Source organism: Monodelphis domestica, chromosome 3, assembly GCF_027887165.1.
Source record: "Monodelphis domestica isolate mMonDom1 chromosome 3, mMonDom1.pri, whole genome shotgun sequence".
In the NCBI taxonomy this organism is placed as follows: Eukaryota; Metazoa; Chordata; class Mammalia; order Didelphimorphia; family Didelphidae; genus Monodelphis; species Monodelphis domestica.
Window position 1 is genome coordinate 187995916 of NC_077229.1, and position 20086 is coordinate 188016001.

Here is a 20086-nt window from a genome sequence, read left to right on the forward strand (position 1 = left end):
TTATCACTAGTCCAAAGCTGCCTCAGCTTAAAATATCATCTAAGAATGGGTTGTGTGGATACTCAAGAAGAAAAATAGTATTTTTCTTTACATTAAAGTATACTAGAAAATACAATCATTTTTGGAGATTAATACTGACAACTTATTTGGACATTTATTTTCACCTGATCAGTCACCAGGAAAATAATTGCTAGGCAACTAAAAGCATTATCTTGGGGAAGCCACTCATGTAATACATTTTCTGGAAAATAAGCAAAAGGAGGCAGGGGACAAAAATCAGAAAAGGAGAGCCCTCAAAAACATAATCTCTTTTATTGTTAAGAGCTGGATTATAAAGATATAAACATATATGGTGAAAGTCCTAAATTCCTTTCTGAAAATGATTTTTAAAATCCAAAGTGTGAATTTTGTTGTTGTTTAACCATTTTTATATCATCACTAAAACCATACATAAAGACAAAAGAATTTTTTTAGTTTTCTGAATCTACTAGCATTCTAATATTCTCATATTCTCAGCACTCTATTATTTTTATTGCTTTTTACTGTTTTCTACTCAATACTTCAAGGACCCATGATTTCATTTGTATGGGCATTTACTCTCTCCAACAACATAAGCATAGACACATCCCATCTGCACCTTATTAAAGAGTCATCATTAAATGTTGAGATCAAATAAGTTGGTGACCAACCTTCCATTGATGACCTTCTTCAAACTCTTATGGCCCATAAAAATCCATTTCCATGCAGGTAAGCCTTTCCAAAAAATGTAAAGCTAGCATATCCCTAAAGAATCCAGGGCCACCTTCATATCACAGACATACATAGAAAAAGATCTGGGGATCTTGTCTCACCTTGGGACAGATAACGCTATTTGCCCTTCTTATTTCTCTTAGGGAATGGGCCAGTAACAATATCTTTAGAGATGAAAGAAACCATAAAGGCCATCAAGTCTAACGTTTTCATATTATAAATGAAGGAACTCAACCAGTTCCCAGGCAGAACCAAGATGGGGGGGAGTAAAGCAGAGAAGCTCAAGGTCACCATGAGTGAGAATCCCCTCCAGCCAATATTAAAATAACACCGCAAAACAAATACAGGAGAGAAAGAACCACCTAGGAGACAGTGAAAGAACTTTCATGAAAAGAAAAACCCAAAAGGTAAGCAGAGAACATCTGGGGCACTGGGGTGAGAGAGGAACACAGTTAGCAGGAGACTATAGCAAGGAGTGAGGAGCAAGCCACACACCAACACTCCACATCTGCTTTTCCAGATTTGGAACCTAAGCCCAAACCAACATCCAGATGCTGAGACCCTGGTTGAGCCAATAGATTACAAAATCTAAACCTGTTTGCAAATCCAAAATCCCAGCCCAAGGCAGTCTGTTCTGAAGTGGACCAATCCATGTGGGCCCAAAGCAAAGCCAGGAGTCCCAGTCTGGACTTGGGGTAAGGATATAGATCCCAGTTTGGGGTAGTTGGTAGACTAAAAGTGGGTCCGGATCTTTTTGCCAAAAGCTCAGGGCAGATCTCCAGGACAGAGCAATCAACTATGTGCCTGATTGGATTAAGTATTCAGTGAGACCCAAAAAAAAAATTATATCTAAGCCTGAGGCTAGAATTTGAGAAGTTCTTGACCTGATAAAGCTCAGAGTAAGACCAAAAGCTTAAGCCCAAGCCTGAGGCAAGTCTTTAAGCTATCAGGATCTCAAGGGTTAATTAAATCAACAGTGGGAGGGGGCTCTCAAATCTCTCAGTCCTCAGTCTATTATATCATATTAGAAAAACTAAAACTGGCAGAAACCCAGGGAAAAAAAGCTAAGGGTAGTATCAAGGAAGAACTGAAGCTTAAGAGGATACTCTAACCTCCCAGAAAACAGAGCCTACCTATAGGCTAGGTAGGAAAAATGAACAAACAAACAAGAAAAGCACCTAACACTAAAGAAATTTTATGGAGACAAAGAGCAAGATACACAGAGAAGGGGGCAGTGAAAACAAAGCAAACACATGAAAAGTCCAAAAGAGAAATATGGATTGGGCATAGAATCTGTAAGACCTCAAAAGTATTACAAAAACCAATTAAGGGAGGCAGAGAAAAAGTGGGGAAGAGAAATGAAAGGAATTCAAGAAGAAATGAAAAAGGAGAACCAAAAGCTGATGGAAGAAAATCAGGCCTTAAAAATTAGAACTGAGCAACTAGAAACTCATAATTTCATGAGAAATCAAAAAACAATGAAACAAAATTAAAATAATAAAAAAGAAGAAAACATGAAATATCTTATAAATAAAGAAACTGAGGATCAGTTTGGGTAATGTAGACAGTTAGTAGAAGGCATGTAGGTAGTAAATGGGGAGGAGATTAGAACCCAGGTCCTCTGATGCCAAACCCAGTACTCTATCCCTAATTGTAATGTTCATTCTAGGATGTGATGGAACATGTTCTGTGAACATCTGCCTATACATTATACCAAAATAGGACATAGATTAAGACTTTTATGGAAAATTATATTCACTAGTGACAAATAAATGTAATAAAGTATATCTCCCTACAAAACTTTTTCCCATGTACTACATAAATCAGTTCTAGTTTTTATGTGCTTCATTGTAATAACCCAAAAGATTCCAAACCTCATTTCCACCTGATATTTAAAGCAATTAGACTTTATTATAAATTATTGATTTTAAAAGGATGATAATAGTATATGGTCCAAATAATGTAGCATGTAATACATGTATCCTCAGAGTTTTTCTGGGTATGAAGTGTACTAGAATGGATAGAAAATATTTTCCAAAATAGACACCATGATGGGAGTAATTGGCAAACTTAAGAAACAATATGCCATGCAACATAGAAATAATGTACAGCTAAACACAAATCTTTTAGTGAATTTCTGAAGCATAATGGCATAACACAAATAAAATTATGCATAGCAATAAAAAATATGGCTCCTCCAGTGTCAAGGTGTTGTATATTCCAAGAGGTAAAGGTTAGGATATTGGAACAATTTTAATAGAATATTATACACAAAATAAAAGTAGATAATGGGTTCAAAATTTCTCCATGTAATTACATGATGATAAAACATGGCAAGACAAATAGTCTAGTTTACTATTGTTACATGGGTTTTGGTAGATTACAAGTTCATTATGTATTGGCAGTGGCATCCACAAAAGTTAATATAGTCTTTAACTACCTAAGAGAATAACATAAATGTGAGAAATACTCTAAGAGAATAACATAAATGTGAGAAATACTCTAATTGTACAATGCCCCAATCAGGATGTGTGTGTGTGTGTGTGTGTGTGTGTTTAGAGAGAGAGAGAGAGAGAGAGAGAGAGAGAGAGAGAGAAAGAGGTCCAGCCCTCTATATACTCCATCTATCAGATTACATATTATAATATTTATTTAATGTTATATATATTCCCTAAGCCATAGCACAGCAATTGGGAAATCATATTAATGTCCAAATCATGGTAGGACATTGAAAAAGAACCTGAATGAAGAAAAGAGATTAAACAGGCAAAGAAAAACACAAGCTAATATTTGATGGTGGGGATATATATAATATATAGATATAAATATGCTAATATATAATATGCATATGCTAATTAATATATAAATAATATGCTAATTCAAAATATATAATATAAAATCAGATAGATAGAGTATATAGAGGACTGGACCTAGAGTCAGGGAGACTGAGTTCAAATCCAACTTCAGACACTTACTAGCTGTGTGACCCAAGAATAGTCAATAAACTCCATCTACCTCAGTTTCCTAATCTATAAAATAATGATATTGAAAGTGCCTGTTTTATGAGGCTGTTGTCTAGATAAAGTAAGCTAAAGCTTAATGTGCCATATAAATTATATTATTAATATTGAGTTTGGTTTCAGTAGGATCACATTTTAGAAAATATAATTAAAAGATGAGGTATATCCAAAAAAGGGCAGGTAAGAAGGAGAATGAACTCAACAGGAAGATTGTTTGAAAAAATATTGATGTTTTATCTGGTAGAATGAAGTTAAAAGCCACATGATCATGGTCTTAAAGATTTTAATAAGGTATCATGTGGAAGAAGAATAAGACATGTTTGCCTTGGTCCTGAAGAACAGAATTAAGAAAATGGATTTTTAAAAGACAGAAAGGTAAATTCTAACTCAATTTAAGAGAATAAGGAACCTTCCCCCAATAATTTGAGATGTTCGATATTAAAATGTGTTGCTTAGAGAGGTAGTATGTTTCCAATTACTGATGATCGTCTAGTGGAAGTCATAGCTTTAGTTGTCTGGTACATTATAACAAGGATTCTCGTTGAGGTGTAGATTGGACTACATGGATATGTATGTCAGATATAAATATACTTGCTATTCCTTGGGGTCCAATAGAATATTGCATATTCCCTAAGGGTAAGAAGAGTAAGTAGATAGCACATCATCAGTACTTAATAAATGCATATTGAATTGAACTCTCTCAAATGTATTAAATAAAATAATGGAATTTTTATTCTCTTAACAAGAGCTAACAATCTCCTGCTTTCCATATCATTCCTCAAGTATTCTTTTATGTCGGCTTATTCTCTCCATTCCATAGGCTGTTCTGCTGATTGATATTTCTCCCATTTTTGATTTTTACAAATTTTGTATTTCTTTAACAGTACTCAGGTTATAAATGGAAGAATACAAAATAATGAGCAAACTTTGTCCTTCTTTCCCATTTTCACAGGGAAAAAATACCTAACTGTAAACTTTATTCCAATAAGCCTTCTAGCTCCAACAAACTCTATCTCTTCTGCAGATGATGTCTGACTGCTGGGCACCACTTGTCCTGTTAATTTGAAGGCTCCCAGGGACACTGCTTGACCCAGTCCCTGCTCTTTGTGCAACATAAATAATAATAACCCACATTTAAAACCATTGAAAACCTAAAGTAAAGACTGAAAGGCCCTGCAGGGAAATGAAGATTTTTCTATTAAATTTGGTCCAGCAGGAGTCATGCTAGTTAAGTTTATTAAGCTAATATATATTTTAATGACCTCCTATGTATCATAATTAGATCTTGGATTAAATTATAAAATGGAAACACCATACAATAATGAACAGGGACTCCATGGATTCATACTTAAACATTAAAATCCCTATAGAAATAAAGAAGATTGTTTCCTTATTGCTAATTTTTAGTTTTGATTAAGTTTGTGGGGAAAAAAAAAGGATAATGATTCTAAGGAACCAATACAAACACAAAAGCGTCACTCCCTTTTTCTATGGTGATGGGTTTTTTTTCTCATTCTTTTTTTTTATTTTTTGGAGGTACCTTTTCTCCAAGGTTTTTAAATTAAAATCAGGAATTAAGACTATCTAAAATGAATCAATAATATTTTAGATGTCCATAGTTTTAAAATATTATAATATAGCTTCAGTGTCTGGTGCATAATAAGTATGTAATAAGAGTGGAATGGTTGATTCTGAACAATGGCAAATTGATAGGAAAATGCTTTTAGAAGGACCATGGGCGAGCTATTTTTTCTTTATATCTAATCATTACTACATCCTCTCTTAAGAAAAAGGTATTTTTCTAGCCCGCGCTGGCAGCATTAACTCCACTAATACCCTCTTTCTCTCTTCATTCTTATTCAATCTTTAATTGAATTTTAGTTTCAACTATACCTCTGACCAATTTCTCTAATTCAGCTTATATACTTTTAGCTCTTTTGCACAATGTCCAATTCATCCCCACCATCAAATATTAGCTTGTGTTTTTCTTTGTATGTTTATCTCTTCTCTTCACTCAGGTTCTTTTTCAATGTCCTACCATGATTTGGACATAAATATGATTTCCCAATTGCTCTGCTATGGCTTAGAGAATAAACTCTGGTAGGTCCTTCCTTCAAAGTAAGAGAGACAAACAGCAAATTAACTTGTTCAAAGATGTTTAATATCAGTCAAGTGCTGATCAATAGGGCATGACTTGTTCCTGGAATTATCAAAAATAGTTTGCCTCAATTTGGAGTCTATAAAAAAAAAATAAGAACCAAAAGCAGAATAAAAAGCCCTTTATGGAAAACAACCACATGAATTCAACCAGTAATATGTAAATAAATTAGTAAAAATTGTTGTATCATGTGGATTTACTAATTAAAAACAAATGGGTTTGTGGTGGTAATCCAAGATTACATATTAGAGATGGGTTGTATTTAACACAAAACACTTATTTAATGCATACTGTTGAAGGAGATATTAAAAACTTAAAATATCTCATGACAGGCTGCAAAAATTTGGTACCTACTGAATTCATGACCCACAAGCTAGGATTATACATAAGAAGGCTACAATCTTAAATAGTAGCTAACACTATAACAACTCTAATTTGTTTTCATAAACTAAACATATAAAATCCCCATCCTATTATTATGGACTTCCAATATCCTTGAAATTTCAATAGATAAATTATATTAGAACTGTACCATAATCACAAAAGGAATTTTTACCCACAGTTACTCAGACATAATACTAATACAAAAAAAAATTGTGAACATTTTCCTTTTTATTTTTTACTTTTAGCAAAACTTTTTTTTTTTTTTAACCCTTACCTTCTGTCTTAGAGTCAATACTGTGTATTGGCTCCACGGCAGAATAGTAGTAGGGGCTAGGCAATGGGGGTCAAGTAACTTGCCCAGGGTCACACAGCTGGGAAGTATCTGAGGCCAGATTTGAACCTAGGACCTCCCATCTCTAGGCCTGGCTCTCAATCCACTGAGCTACCCAGCTGTTCCTTTTAGCAAAACTTTTTATGCTTCCTTCCTTTTTAAAATTATTCATTTATTTGGAATATTTTATTATTGTTGATTATTTCCACTAGCAGTTGAATTGATTCTCTAAGATTCTTTCAGTAGACCACCATATCATCTGCAAAGAGTGATAGCTTGGTCTCCTCATTGCCTATTTTATTATTTTCAACTTCTTTTTCTTCTCTAATTGCTACCGCTATCATTTCTAGTGCAATATTAAATAATAGAGGTGATAATGGGTATCCTTGCTTCACTCTTGATCTTATTGGGAATGCTTCTAATTAGTCTCCATTGTAGATGATACTTGCTGTCAGTTTTAAATATATACTGTTTATTAAGGAAAGGCCCTTCTATTCCTATACTTTCTAGAGTTTTCTATAGGAATGGGTGTTGTATTTTGTCAAAGACCTTTTCTTCATCTGTTGAGATAATCATGTAATTTCTGTTGATTTGATTATTGATATGGTCAATTATGTGATATTAAACCATCCTTCCATTTCTAGTATAAAGCTCACTGGATCAAAGTGAATAATCCTCAAAATAACTTGCTGGAATCTTTTTACAAGTATTCTATTTAAGATTTTTGCATCTATGTTCACTAAGGAGATTAGTTTGCAGTTTTCTTTCTCTGGTTTTGGTCTACCTGGCTTTGGAATCAATACCACATTTGTGTCATAAAAAATTTGTTAAGATTCCTTCTTTGCTTATTTTGTCCAATAATTTGCATAGTATTGGGATTAATTGTTCTTTAAATGTTTGATAGAATTCACTTGTGAATCCATTTTGGGGATTTTTTCTTAGGAAGTTCTTTGATGGCTTGTTTAATTTCTTTCTCTTAGAAGGGATTATTTAAGTATTCTGTTTCTTCTTTTGTTAATCTTGGCAATATATATTTTTTTAACTATTCACCCATTTCACCTAGATTGTCATGTTTATTGGCAGAGAATTGGGCAAAAATAGTTCTTAATGATTACCTCAATTTTCTCTTCATTAGAGGTGAGATTCCCCTTTACATCTTTGATACTGAACATTTTCAATACCATATTTCAAAATATAGAATTAATAGAAGAAATCAAAATCTTGTGGGAACAGAATGAGATCCATATCATTCCCATTATTCTGTTTATTACTAGAGTTGTCCTAAAGACCCTTTCAATGAACCTACAGAAAATAAATTTACATGACAAAACTTTAATTCAATTACAAAGGACTGTTATTTTGTTAACTTGTGAATCTGTGAGGTTTGTCTTTTATGTAGTTATTCGTTTTAGTCTGGATCTCCCTATCTTGCTCAGGTTGGAGATTCAATGGCTACTCAAGGAACCAGACCACTGCTGATCATCAACACAGAAGCTCTGGCCTTCTTCCATTTCTAAAGGGAGCAGTTCACCTCCCTGTAGGTAGCCTTGTTAGCCATTGTTTTCTGGGATCACCATATTAACATCAGACTTAGGACAGATATTCATGGGCTCTAATACAGCTCAGAATTCCCAGACACATGCAATCCACATCCTCTACCTCTTCAGTAGCAGAGATTTCAATCAAGTGTCACTATGCTCAGAAGAATATTATACATAACAAAAGCAGGATACTCAATACCATTTCTATATAAACTTATTTTAAAAGTTAAAAACAAATACGAATAACAAAATTATAAACTCTCTTCAATATTTTCAAAGAGCTTTATCTACATTATTTCTCTTAAGTTTCAAAGCAATGCCTTGAGCGGAATACCATTTAATCCCCATTTTGCAATTGAGAAAAGTGAGGTTCACAGAGTTCCTATGACCTAGCCATGGGAAAAGAATGGTAAATTTTGAGTCAGGAGGTCTTAGTACATTATGACATAAATAATCTATATATTTATAAGTCACTATAAGTAAACTAGATGTCTCAGTTTCTTCACCTGCAAAATAAGGATATTATTTGTACTATTTGTCTCACTGAGTTATTTATTGTACAGAAAATGTCCCAAAAGCCTTGACATTGTTTATAAATGTGTTATTGTTCCTAAACATAAGCCCCTAAATTAAGGTGTTTTATCTTTTTTGTTTTTATTGTGCATATAAACACTTATTTTTTTTCCCAGTAGATTATTGGCCTTAGCTAGAAAGATGAGGAGCCATTCCTACCCAATTTAAATATGTTCTCCACCTGAGTCCTAGGAAAGTATGGGTCACCTTGTAGGCAAGGAAAGAAGTCTTCTTATGGGGCCCTTGAATTTTCTCTTACTTTAGAACTTAAAATAATTAAGAGCAGAAAAAACATGATTATCTATGGTTTACATCAAAATTCCCTAGTCTTTGAATAGGATTAAAGTGGAATTATAGCAGACTATTAGAAAAAACCTGATGATTTATAGTTATTGTTACCAAAGTCATATGTCTCTTAATATAATCCTATAATTTGTACATTTAGTCAAGGCAGGCCAAACCAGGTTGAGGTTAACTGATAGCCCATGATGGACTTCCCCTGACAGAAGTGGCAGATGAAAACATTTTCCCCCAATGATCATAAAGGTAGCAGAAGCAAGAACTACATATGGGGTGCTTAGAGTTTCATCAGCTGTCAAAGATACCAAGGCCATCCATGGTATCCTGGGAAATGGTCAGTTGTCCTGATTTTTGACTTGCCATTGAATTTTGATGATACTAAAAGAGACAATGAGGCTGAGGACTTTGTACAACTCTGCCTGATTTCAATCCATTTTAGGAGGGAGTCAAAAGTCTGTTGACTTTGTCATTTTTGTCCTCTTCAATTACAAAGGACAGCAAACATAGTAATAGAGATTTAGACAAGGTCATATGTGTAGATATAGGACCGAACTTGTACTGAAGTACATGGAGGGCTTAGAAAGCCCTTAATAAACCTTAGTTTTGATTTGGTAATAAAGGCTAACATTTATATATATCATTGAAGTTTGCAATGTGTTTTTCATATTTTATCTCATTTGATCTCCATATAACCCTGTGAGATAGGTATTGTTAGCCTCATTTTACAGATAAGGAAACTGAGTCAGGGAGCGGTTAAGTAACTTTCCTAAGGTCACTCAAGTTCCAAAGTGTAGAAGACTATTAAAGCTCTTTAAAAAAATTTTTCTCCCTAAACAGAGGAGTAAATAAATACATGTTGATAGAATGAAAGAAGTAATATGAAAGGTTAGCCTGGGAATGTCACAAATTGTAGGCATTGCCCTGGAAGCAGGAAAGCTAGCTGGGAGGTTGTTTGATTAACTGAAGAGTAAGATAATTGAGTTCTTTGAAGTTTTGCATGTAGGTGCTTTGCTCTCACTGTTGCCTTCTGAGTCTGTGACTTGTTCTTCTTTGTCTCCATAAAAATTTTTATGTTGAGGGATTTTTTTAATATTTGCTCATTTTCCAAGCCTTTTACTTGACTTTTACCTTTATGTTAAAGGTGAGATCTGTTCTCAGGTAGAGGGGTCACTCTCTTAAGCTGCTCCCTTCCCCCTCTCCACCATGCCTAAGGACATTGTTCAAATCATCTGCCCAGCAACCCAATAATAGTACTTCTTCCCTCCCCTGTCTGGGGTAAGGAAGTAGCTCACAGGCACTCTGAGAGTACAGTTTGGGCACTTTGGTCTCTAAAATGTTAGCCATCACGGCTCTAGGCTTACAAAGACCATACACAGGTGGACTGACTTCCACTGGGGTTTAGGTTCTCTCTGCCAACATGGGCAAGGGCTTTAGGCTTCCCCTTTGGTTTGCAGCAGCTAGGTGCCCAGCCTACTACCTTGGGCTAGGGCTTGGGGCCTTAGTTTGGTTTGGAGCAAAAGCTCAGAGCCTCATCCTGGGCCTTCACCAGCCAGGAACACCAAGGACCTCTCTGAGTTAGGGCTTGGGACCTCATTGCAGGCTTGTTCTAGGGCTTGGAACTTTAAGGTATATACATGGAGTTGCACTGCTGTTGGCTTAGGAGGGTTATCAGGGTCTCAAAGTTGGCTTAGACTCAGGTTCCGAACCTGGAACAGTAAATGTGGGGTAGGGGTGCTTACTGTTGGCTTGTGCAGGTACTCATTGGTGAGGCCTTGCTGTGGACTGCACTCCCCTCATCCCAGTGAACCAGACCCTCTGTGCCTCCCTTTCAAGTTATTTTCTGTAAGAAGGTTATTTCACTCTGTCCTTTTTCATTTTGAAGCATTTTTTAAGGTTGGTTGGAGAGGATTCTCAGAGTGGTTTAAACTTTCCCAAATTCTTCTCCATCATCTTGCCTCTGCCTATAAACCCCCTATATATAACTTTCTAATTTCTTGTTTCCCTAAATGTTGAATAGATTTCCTAAGTCAACAGCACCATAGCAAGTAGTTGATACTAGTCCTTAAGAGTATTTCTTCATGGCTCCACCTTTCTTATAGTTATTACCATTGCAATGGCCACAAAATATTGTGTTGCATGAAAATATAATTATTTTCATCATCAATAACATCATCATTATCATTGTTGTTATTATCATTGTTGTTATTATCATTACCATCATGTTCAATAGAATTGAGTAAGAAACAGTTTTGGGACAACTAACCACCCCGTTATAATTCTTTCATTTTTAATGTTTGGGATTCTATTGAACAAGAAGATAAAATATCATCTTTTAATTTTAGTAATTGAAAAGAGCTAGGAAGATGTAAACTCATATGCAACAGTGCCAAGAAAATATATTGAGGGCAATTTCAATAGTACGCAGAATGACAGAGATAACATATATTTCATCTTTTTTCCTCTGCTACATTTGATTTCTCCTAATTCTTTTTAAAAAGCCTTTTACTTCATGTAGTTAGGAGATAATTAATATTTGGCATTGACACATTTGTTAAATGACATTCATTACTCCTTAATATTTTGGATCAATGTTATGTCTGGAAGAATATGGACAAAATCTTGGTCTATGATAATGCTCCAGTTCAGTACAATTTGTTGACTAAATTGCCAGGGATGTTTTGAAGTCTATTTGTCATACTTGTCATCAATTAATTTCCATAAAAAGGAAAGTTTATTTTATGCAATTCTGGTCATTAGATCCTGTATTACAAAGAATTTAGGAGGTACTACATTTTTGCAGCCAAAAATGTCTAGCATTTCATTTCATAATCTTAATTGATCAGTTGAGTTTTTGATCCTTTAGGATGATCTGTCTGGAATTTCTGGTTTTAATGGTCTGAGCTTCAATTGCCATCACAAACCCCATTTGGTCTCCTCATTTCTAAAAGCCATTCAGCATGGTTCAAACATTTGATCAATGTTTCATTCTCAAAATATTGTTGATTGAGTTTGTGTGGACATTTCCCATGGGAGGTCCTTTTGTTTTCTTTTCACTCTGTAATCTTTGCCATTTCGTTATCCTCCAGAGGTAAACAACTTTGAGTTACATTTGGCAAGTCTAAACCATGTACCTGCTCTCAGTCTTTACTGTAGCTCAGTGAATTGATAACTACTTTTTCCAAAAGTATTTTTCTAAAATTTTAACATGTTTTTCAAATTATGATAATGATAATACTGCAGGGGGGAAGCGAATGCAAACTGTTTAAATATTGCAAGTAAAGGAGAATGAAAAATCTTTAAAATAATCCCATGTTTTCAAACATAGCCTTCTGGGGAAAACCATAAGTTACATAGTAACCTAGTGATCAAACTCATTATGATTAAAATGATTCACAAAATGAATTAAATGAAAATAAATTAAAAAACATTTAAAGATGACAATCCCTAGTTATGTTCCTTTTATTCTACCAGGAATTTCCCCAAATATTCTAGGGGGACACATTTTTAAATTCAAGGATCTTTAAGTGCTGACTCTGACAAGTTATGGCAGGTTGTGATTTATCAGAGAAGACAGGGTCATTCCATCTCCTAAAAATGGTAAGTATATACCTTACTCTTTGAAGCAAGGTTTATAATTTACCAAAGATACAAGTCTAAAATATAAATTGGCAATCTGTGATGATTATTAAGGAGGGAAAGGTTTTAGTTCAAAAAAAAGATACACTGACCTATAAAATAACTTATATAGAGAATTTGATCTTTAATGTAAAAACAGTAACAGTGTAGTCATATAAGAGAAAATATTGACCCAGTGGATAGGGGGCCAGCCTCAGAGTCAAGAAGATTCCAGTCTTGTCTCTATCATATGGGCTGTATGGTCTTACATCCTCAGCTAGCTCTCTAAGATTGTAAATTGTAAACGAGGTGGATGGAGGTAATCCTCCCTGGGAAGTACCTATACTGATGAACTCAGAGATTTAACCCCCAAAAAATCATATACTAATCATTCCAAAAGGGCAGAAGGACATCATAGTTTTCCAGAATCATGATGGGCTTCTTGAATGCCTAGCCAACTATCTAGAGAAGTCCCAGGCCAAAACAAGTTGTAAGAGCAAAACGACTCAGTAAACCAAAAATATAGGATAATCTATAGCTGGAAATTTCCATAAGAAAAGACACATCTTGGAAACTTTATTTCCTTTCAAGTTCAGTTTAAATTCCACATCCTTAAAGAAACCTTTCATAATTCAATTATTTGTTAATGGCCTCCCATCCCTTTACTGACTCAAGATATATGAGTGCATGCATATATCTATATGATCACTCACATATACATATAAATGTATGTATATGGTGTGCATTTATCATAAAATATCTCCTAATTGAAAGGATGTGGAGATATTAGAAGATATGGACTGGCACACTTTTGTTTTTGCAACCCCAGTTTTTAGTAATTTATAGCATTGAAGTACTTGTTGAATTATTTAAAACCTAAAAAAACCAATGTTATCTCCAATAATAAGACCACAGATGTGTCCTCACAGGGCCAAGGAAGTAGTCCAAAAGAAGTAACCACTGAAGAAAAACCCAACTCTCAAGGCTGCTGGCCCAGAGACAGAGAGTGTACACTTTTGTTCCATCATGTTAATATCTTTTTCAGTTTTTTCCAATGATTTCCATATGTTAACGAGGATTTTGAGAAGTCTTTCCCCTAGTTACCTTCCTGGTGTTATGACTTTAGCATTTCCTATTACCATAATTCCCCTAATAGCAGTATCTACTACATATACTAGTAAAAGGTCACAAATACCCTTTACAAAAAAGAAAAGGTCATGTCTCCCTCTGTAAGCTTTTGGCCTTGAACTTCCATTTAACCAAACATTACAACTCTGGCTCAAAGGTCAAGTATATCCATCACCTAATAATGTCACTACAAGGAAAAGGAAGCAATTTCCCTTTTCACCATTACTTCTTCTTTATGTTGCCCTCCACATTTCTGAGTTTAAAGTTAAAGTGGAATTTGTGCTTTTTATGCTAGGTCTATGGTTTTTCAGGGCCTTTATATTCCTTTTCAAGGATACTGTCATCAGATAAAAGAGCAAAATTAGTCATAAAACCTAAATTCTGCCATTTATCATTTACTTTGCAATTTGAGGATTAGTTAAAATATCTCCTTCCTGAGGTCTCTGGTTGAATCTTCTTCCCATGAAAGCTACCCTAAGTGGCTAGGATTCATTCACCTCATTCATGGCCACATAAAATATGTAGTAGGCACCTTGTTGATGCAAATGTATCTTAACTACCATTTCAAAATATTTTATGATGTGGTGGGAAAAGATACTGGATTTAAAATCCAAAGGCTTAGGGTCAGATCATGGCTACTTACTACCTTTGAAACACTGTGAGTAAATCCTTAGGGGCCCAGTTTCCTTTCTATAAGATCAGTGGTTTATACCAGATGATCCATAAGGATCTTTAGAATTTAAAATCTTACAGCCCTTTGATGACTTTAAAAGTTAAATGAGACAAATATTATTCACCAAATAATTACTATTTCATAATCAATAGTTATTAATTAATAGTAATGATAATTACTAATTATTTTGTTAATATTATTAACTCCTGAGGCTTGTCATAGAAAACTCAGTTGATTTCCTTTAGAAAGAATCTAGAATGACAAGTGTTGGAGTACATTAATTTTTCAATCTCTCTAATTTGACTTTATCTTTATTCTATTTTTCTTTCTTTCTTCCTCTTTTTTAAATTTGTCCCTAGTCCCACACGATTTCCTAATAGGAACACACCTGCATACTTGAATTTTGAGATTATTAGTAAAAGACTGTAGAAAAGGAAATTATGTCCCATAATTGAATATATAATTGGATATATAAGTATAATTCTTCAAAGATCATGAAGTTGTGGATAAAGGTCAAAGGAAGAAAAAAAAAGAAAAGAAACATATTGAGCCACATACTGATAAATAAACTCACTGCACCTCTCAGTTGGAAGGGTTCATTTAGAGGCTAAGCACCATGTAGGCTGAAAAGTGAAAAGGCCAATTCTCAAATCTTGATTGTAAGCAGCTTCCATGTTCAGATGGCAAATGAGCAAATGGATATAGCATGGAAAGAACTGCATTAATACATTAATATCTTAATTCAAACTTCTCTTAATAAGTAACTATCACTAACAAAATTTGGACAGTAAAAGTTAAGTTTGTGGAAAATATAAAAGCATTTTCCAGTCTTGCAGACCTTGCCTGATATATTAGTAGCTTATGCAGGATGATTCCAGGAAGCAACCAACTGAAATTAATCTCCCAGACCTATTTATAATCCAGAAAAAACTAAATTTTCCCAAGTCCCTCCTCAAGGGGTCTGAGACTGAACCTGATGTCAGTCTCTAATCATTAAGAATGAATCTGGTAAGAAGATGGCAAGAATAGGGTGTGAAGCTTTCTCCACCCTCTAAATATCCCCTAAAAACAACCAAAATTAACTCCACACAATGAAAGCTAAAAATAACAAAAACACAGCTGAGTGAAGCTGAAACATAAGAAGGAAGGTTTCTGATTTCCCTAACCTAATCCTACCTAGGCCCTGGGGGCAAAAACAGAGTAGAGCGGAATAAAAAGGCTCAGGATAAGGCACCTCACTTTATTTTAGAACTCTCTGGAGCTTGTTTCCCAGAGGATACCACTGGACCTTTGAGACTTAGAGGCATGAGGAACGTGGACTGGACACCTACTCTATCCCAAACTGCAGCAGTAGGAAAAAAAGAGTGAGGAAGAAGCACCCATCGGTGAATGTGGTTGTGCAGTGACTGGAGTCCCAACAGCTCTGATTCCAGGAGAGTGGAGTCCCTGGTTGCTGCCATATTAGTCGGCAGATTGGCTATTTGCAGTAGCAATGGAAGAACTATCCATAGGCTCTGTTCAGAACACTTGAGATTAACTGAGGTTTTTGAGTGAGATATAATCAGGATTATATCAGAACCCGGTCTACAAAAACTAGAGTAGGTAAATGGAACACAGGTAAAAACAAATACAAAGAATCCCATAACCTGAGGTAACATAACTCAACACACTAGGAACCCTGTGTCTAGTAAAATGCCAATAATTAAATCTATTGGCCTGGCTACTAAATTTTTAAAAATAAAAATTAGCAAGCAAAGGAGAAAGAACCTAACTATTCATAGCTATTATGGGGAGAGAGAAAACCTCAGCTCAAACTCAGAGGACAGTAATAATAATATGTACTTCAAAAATAGCAAAGAAATACAACAAATAGCTACAAGTTCAGAAAGAGCCTTGGAAGAGTTTTTTGTTTTGTTTTGTTTTTTATATAAGACCTCAAAAACCAAACCAGAGAAATTGAGGAAAAAGAAGCAATGCAATAAAATGGAAAAAAAAATATGAAAGATCACCCAAATGAAAAAAGAGATCTAGAAATTCATGGAAGAAAATAATATATTAAGAACAAGAATCAAATAAGAAGCAGCTAGTGATTTCCTAAGACAACAAAAAATAATAGACTTCAAAAAAATGAAAATGAAAAACATTTATAAAATAATAGAGAATATAAAACATCTTATCACAAAAATAACTAACCTACAAAATAGACCAAGGAGAGACAATACAAGAATAATTGGTCTATAGGAAAGTTACAATAAAAAAGAGTATAGACAGTATACTCCAAGAAACCATCAAGGAAAACCATTCAGAGATTCTAGAAGCAGTGAGTAAAATAGAAATTGAAGGAATCACACCTCAAAAAAGATCCAAAGATAAAAATGCCCAGGAATATCATTGCTACACTCCATAGCTCCCAGGTTAAGGAGAAAATACTAAAAATAAAATACAAGAAAAATTACAAGAAAAAGACAATTTGCATACTATGGTTCTATAGTGAGAATAATAAAAGACTTAGAAGCTGGAACATTCAAAGAACATGGGACATGGAACATAATATTTTGTAGAGCAAAAGAACTGGAATTACAACCAAGAATAATATATCTAGAAAAGATAGGCATAATTATAGGAGGTAAAAAAATTAATATTTAAAGAACTAAAGACTTTTCAACTATTCCTGAGGAAAAACTCAGAACTCAGCAGAAAATTTAATTGAAAAGAAACATAAAAAGGTAATTAAAGAATAACATGAATGTCAAAAGGTTAAATTGTTTGATTCCTGTACAGGAAAATGTCATCTAAAGAGACTCTGAAAATTGTTCCTTGCCTGGGTATTTTGAAGGTGAGTATATGGATGGAAGACTTGTGGTTGGGGGAATATAATGGAATGCCAACATGCTAGTAGAATAGACCAGGAGGAGATAGGGTGGAATGGCTATATCATATGGAGGAGGGATGAGTTGAAGAACTGCCACAAAGAAGGGGAAGAGGTGGTGGAGGACTGGTACTTTAGAAGCCTATTTTCATCAGACCTAGGATAAAGAAAGAAAAACATAAACAATTAGAAGGGTAAATTTTTTCTTAAGAAACAGAAAGGAAAGGAAATGAGATAATGAAGGGACTGGGGAAGAGAGTACTTAACAAGAAGTAGGTGGATAAGTAGAAAGAATAAGGAGGCACTCAGGACAAGATAGGGGAGGAATTTTTAGAAAGGTTGATAAAACAAGAAGGAGCAAGGGAAAAGAGTGGGACTTTTGGAAAGGTGGGCCAATTTGGGACTAGGAGGGCAAAGGGAGAAGATAAAAGAGGATTTTGAGAAAGAGGTAAATTAGAGAGGTAATGGTCAAAGAAAATTGGACGTCTGAGGAGAGATATAGCTGAAAGAAAAAAAGAGGGGACAAATAGTAAGGAGAAACAAAATAGATGGAAATACACAGTTAGTAACTATGACACTGGGTATAATGAAATGAATTCACCCATTGAAAGAAATGTATAGCAGAAAGGATAAAAAAACAAGGACCTTGACAGTGTTTTATTTACAATAAACACAGTAAAAATGAGAGATACATATAGATTGAAGGTGAGGACCATAATATACTATACTTCAGCTGATCAGAGCAGTTATGATCTCTGACAAACTTAGAGCCAAAAGCATGTAATTAGAAGGGATGAACAGGGTGATGCTATGGATATGGATGCCATGGATGATACTATGGATAATGAAGCATCAACATGAGTATGCACCAAGTGTTATAACATTGTAAAGGTTAAATTTAATTGTTGGATGCAGTTTATTTACCAAAATAGAAGAGAAACAATAAAGTAGAGAAATGTGAAAGAGGTTAGAGAAAATACCTATATTAGTCCTCAGCCAGGAGAGCTGGTAGTGGTAATCACATGGCCTCCTCCAAGATGGAAGCTAGTCTCTTGGGAAACTAGGAAGGGAGTCAGCCTTTTCACTCACCCAAACAAGTAGTCTAGGAGTCATCAGGATCCACACTGCAATCTCCAATGAAGTTCCCTCAAAGACTATCTCCAGGTGACATTCTTGACAAGACACAACTTCACCAAATTCCCAGTCAAAGGATTTTATGCCTTTTATGGTGGTTTCCTATCCCTACCCCTTTTCACAAGGGCCAACCACAGTTTCCAAAATTGTCACATCTCCTATCCTCTGAAGCTGGCAACTCTTATCAAAAGCCTCTGAAGGTCAATTTCTCATCAAAAAAAGTTTATAGTTTCTGTGAGTGTGAATGCTTAAAAGAATTCATGAGTTTTTGACTATTTGAGTTAGAAAAAGGGGTGGAGCGCTTCCGGGTATCTTGCTGACTTCTCACCTCTAAAGGTGTTAACTTTCCTCCTAGAAGTAAGAGTTTGTGGACTTCCCTTACTTAAGGGTTAACTATGGGTGTATTCCCTTTTGTTGATTAATTCAAAAGTAGACAAAAGAGAGTTAATCCTGCCATCAGTCCAGTGAGGTACTAAGTAAGGGTACTTAAGTTATTGCTATTCCAATGTGTTAATTCCAACTAGGCAAAGAGAACAAAGGATTCCCTTTTCACAAGTGCAAACTCAGAACAGACAAAGACAACCAAGAATTTCCTTTCACAGTATCTACATTTTTAAAGGAAAAATTAAATGAGGTATAGATATTTATAGATTACAAATTACTAATAGTAGTGGATTTTAATTTTTCCCTCTCCTAACTAGATAAATCTAACCAAAAATAAAGAATGAAGGAGATAAATGGAATTTAGAATTTAGAAATTTAGAAGTTAGAAACCTGGAAAGCACCCCCCCCCAACCACACACACACATACATACCTACATGAGGTCAGTCATAGATCTAAGCCTGAGTATAAAATAATCCAAATATTTGGTTTCTGGTGGGGAAACAATGGTTTAGAGAGCATAAATGTTCTGCAAGTCTTACTTCAACATTCTTCATACTATGGAGGTATTTTTGCATTCCTAAACAGTCATAGCATTGATCAAACTTGGTTTTGGAAAGAATATGATCCTGGCAATATGTTATTTAAGAATCAGATGGATTAAGTTAATCGAATTAAATCCTAATAGGGACATGTAGAAACAGGCCCAATATTACATTGTTAGAACAGTAGTAAATTATTTTTATAGGAAACAAGATGGAAATACACATTAAGAACTATAAAGCTGTACATGTTCATTGACCTAGGAACTCATTAGTAGGATTAGGCTCTAAGAGCATAATTGAGAGGGTAAAAATCTGTGTATGAAAATATTCATGGAAGCTTTGTTTTGAAGTAACTGGAAATAACACAAATAAATGAGTGGAAATATTGGCTAAATAAATTAGGTAGTTTTAATTTAATGGATTATATTATGTTATTAGAAATTAAAATTTTGGAACCATAAAGAAAATAAGGGAAATATATGAAGAGAATAATACATATGATTATATTTTTAAAAATTACAGCTATAAAATCAAGGAAAAAGTATACAAGAAAAGCAGATAATACTTATATTAGTACACATAAATTTTACATATTTTAACAAATTGTAAACAATGTGAGGTTTGTGGTTTTGCACATAATTTTTATGCACTTGTTTAGTTAAATATTTTTATTATGGTGGTGA

At 34.5% G+C, this 20086-nt stretch overlaps 1 protein-coding gene and 1 long non-coding RNA gene across 9 annotated transcripts in view; one reads left to right on the forward strand and one right to left on the reverse strand.

Annotated features, from left to right (window-relative positions):
- Positions 1-20086, reverse strand: part of CNBD1 (cyclic nucleotide binding domain containing 1) — a 634668-nt gene that overhangs the window by 503120 nt on the left and 111462 nt on the right. The gene's annotated exons all lie outside the window — the stretch shown is intronic.
- Positions 1-20086, forward strand: part of LOC103094313 (uncharacterized) — a 28249-nt gene that overhangs the window by 1024 nt on the left and 7139 nt on the right. Inside the window, exons 2-4 of one of the 2 annotated variants that reach the window (XR_008917580.1) lie at positions 4015-4145; positions 12529-12654; positions 17255-17309. This is a non-coding gene — a long non-coding RNA (uncharacterized LOC103094313). The remainder of the gene's footprint in view (positions 1-4014; positions 4146-12528; positions 12655-17254; positions 17310-20086) is intronic. The other variant, XR_008917581.1, reaches the window with a different exon arrangement.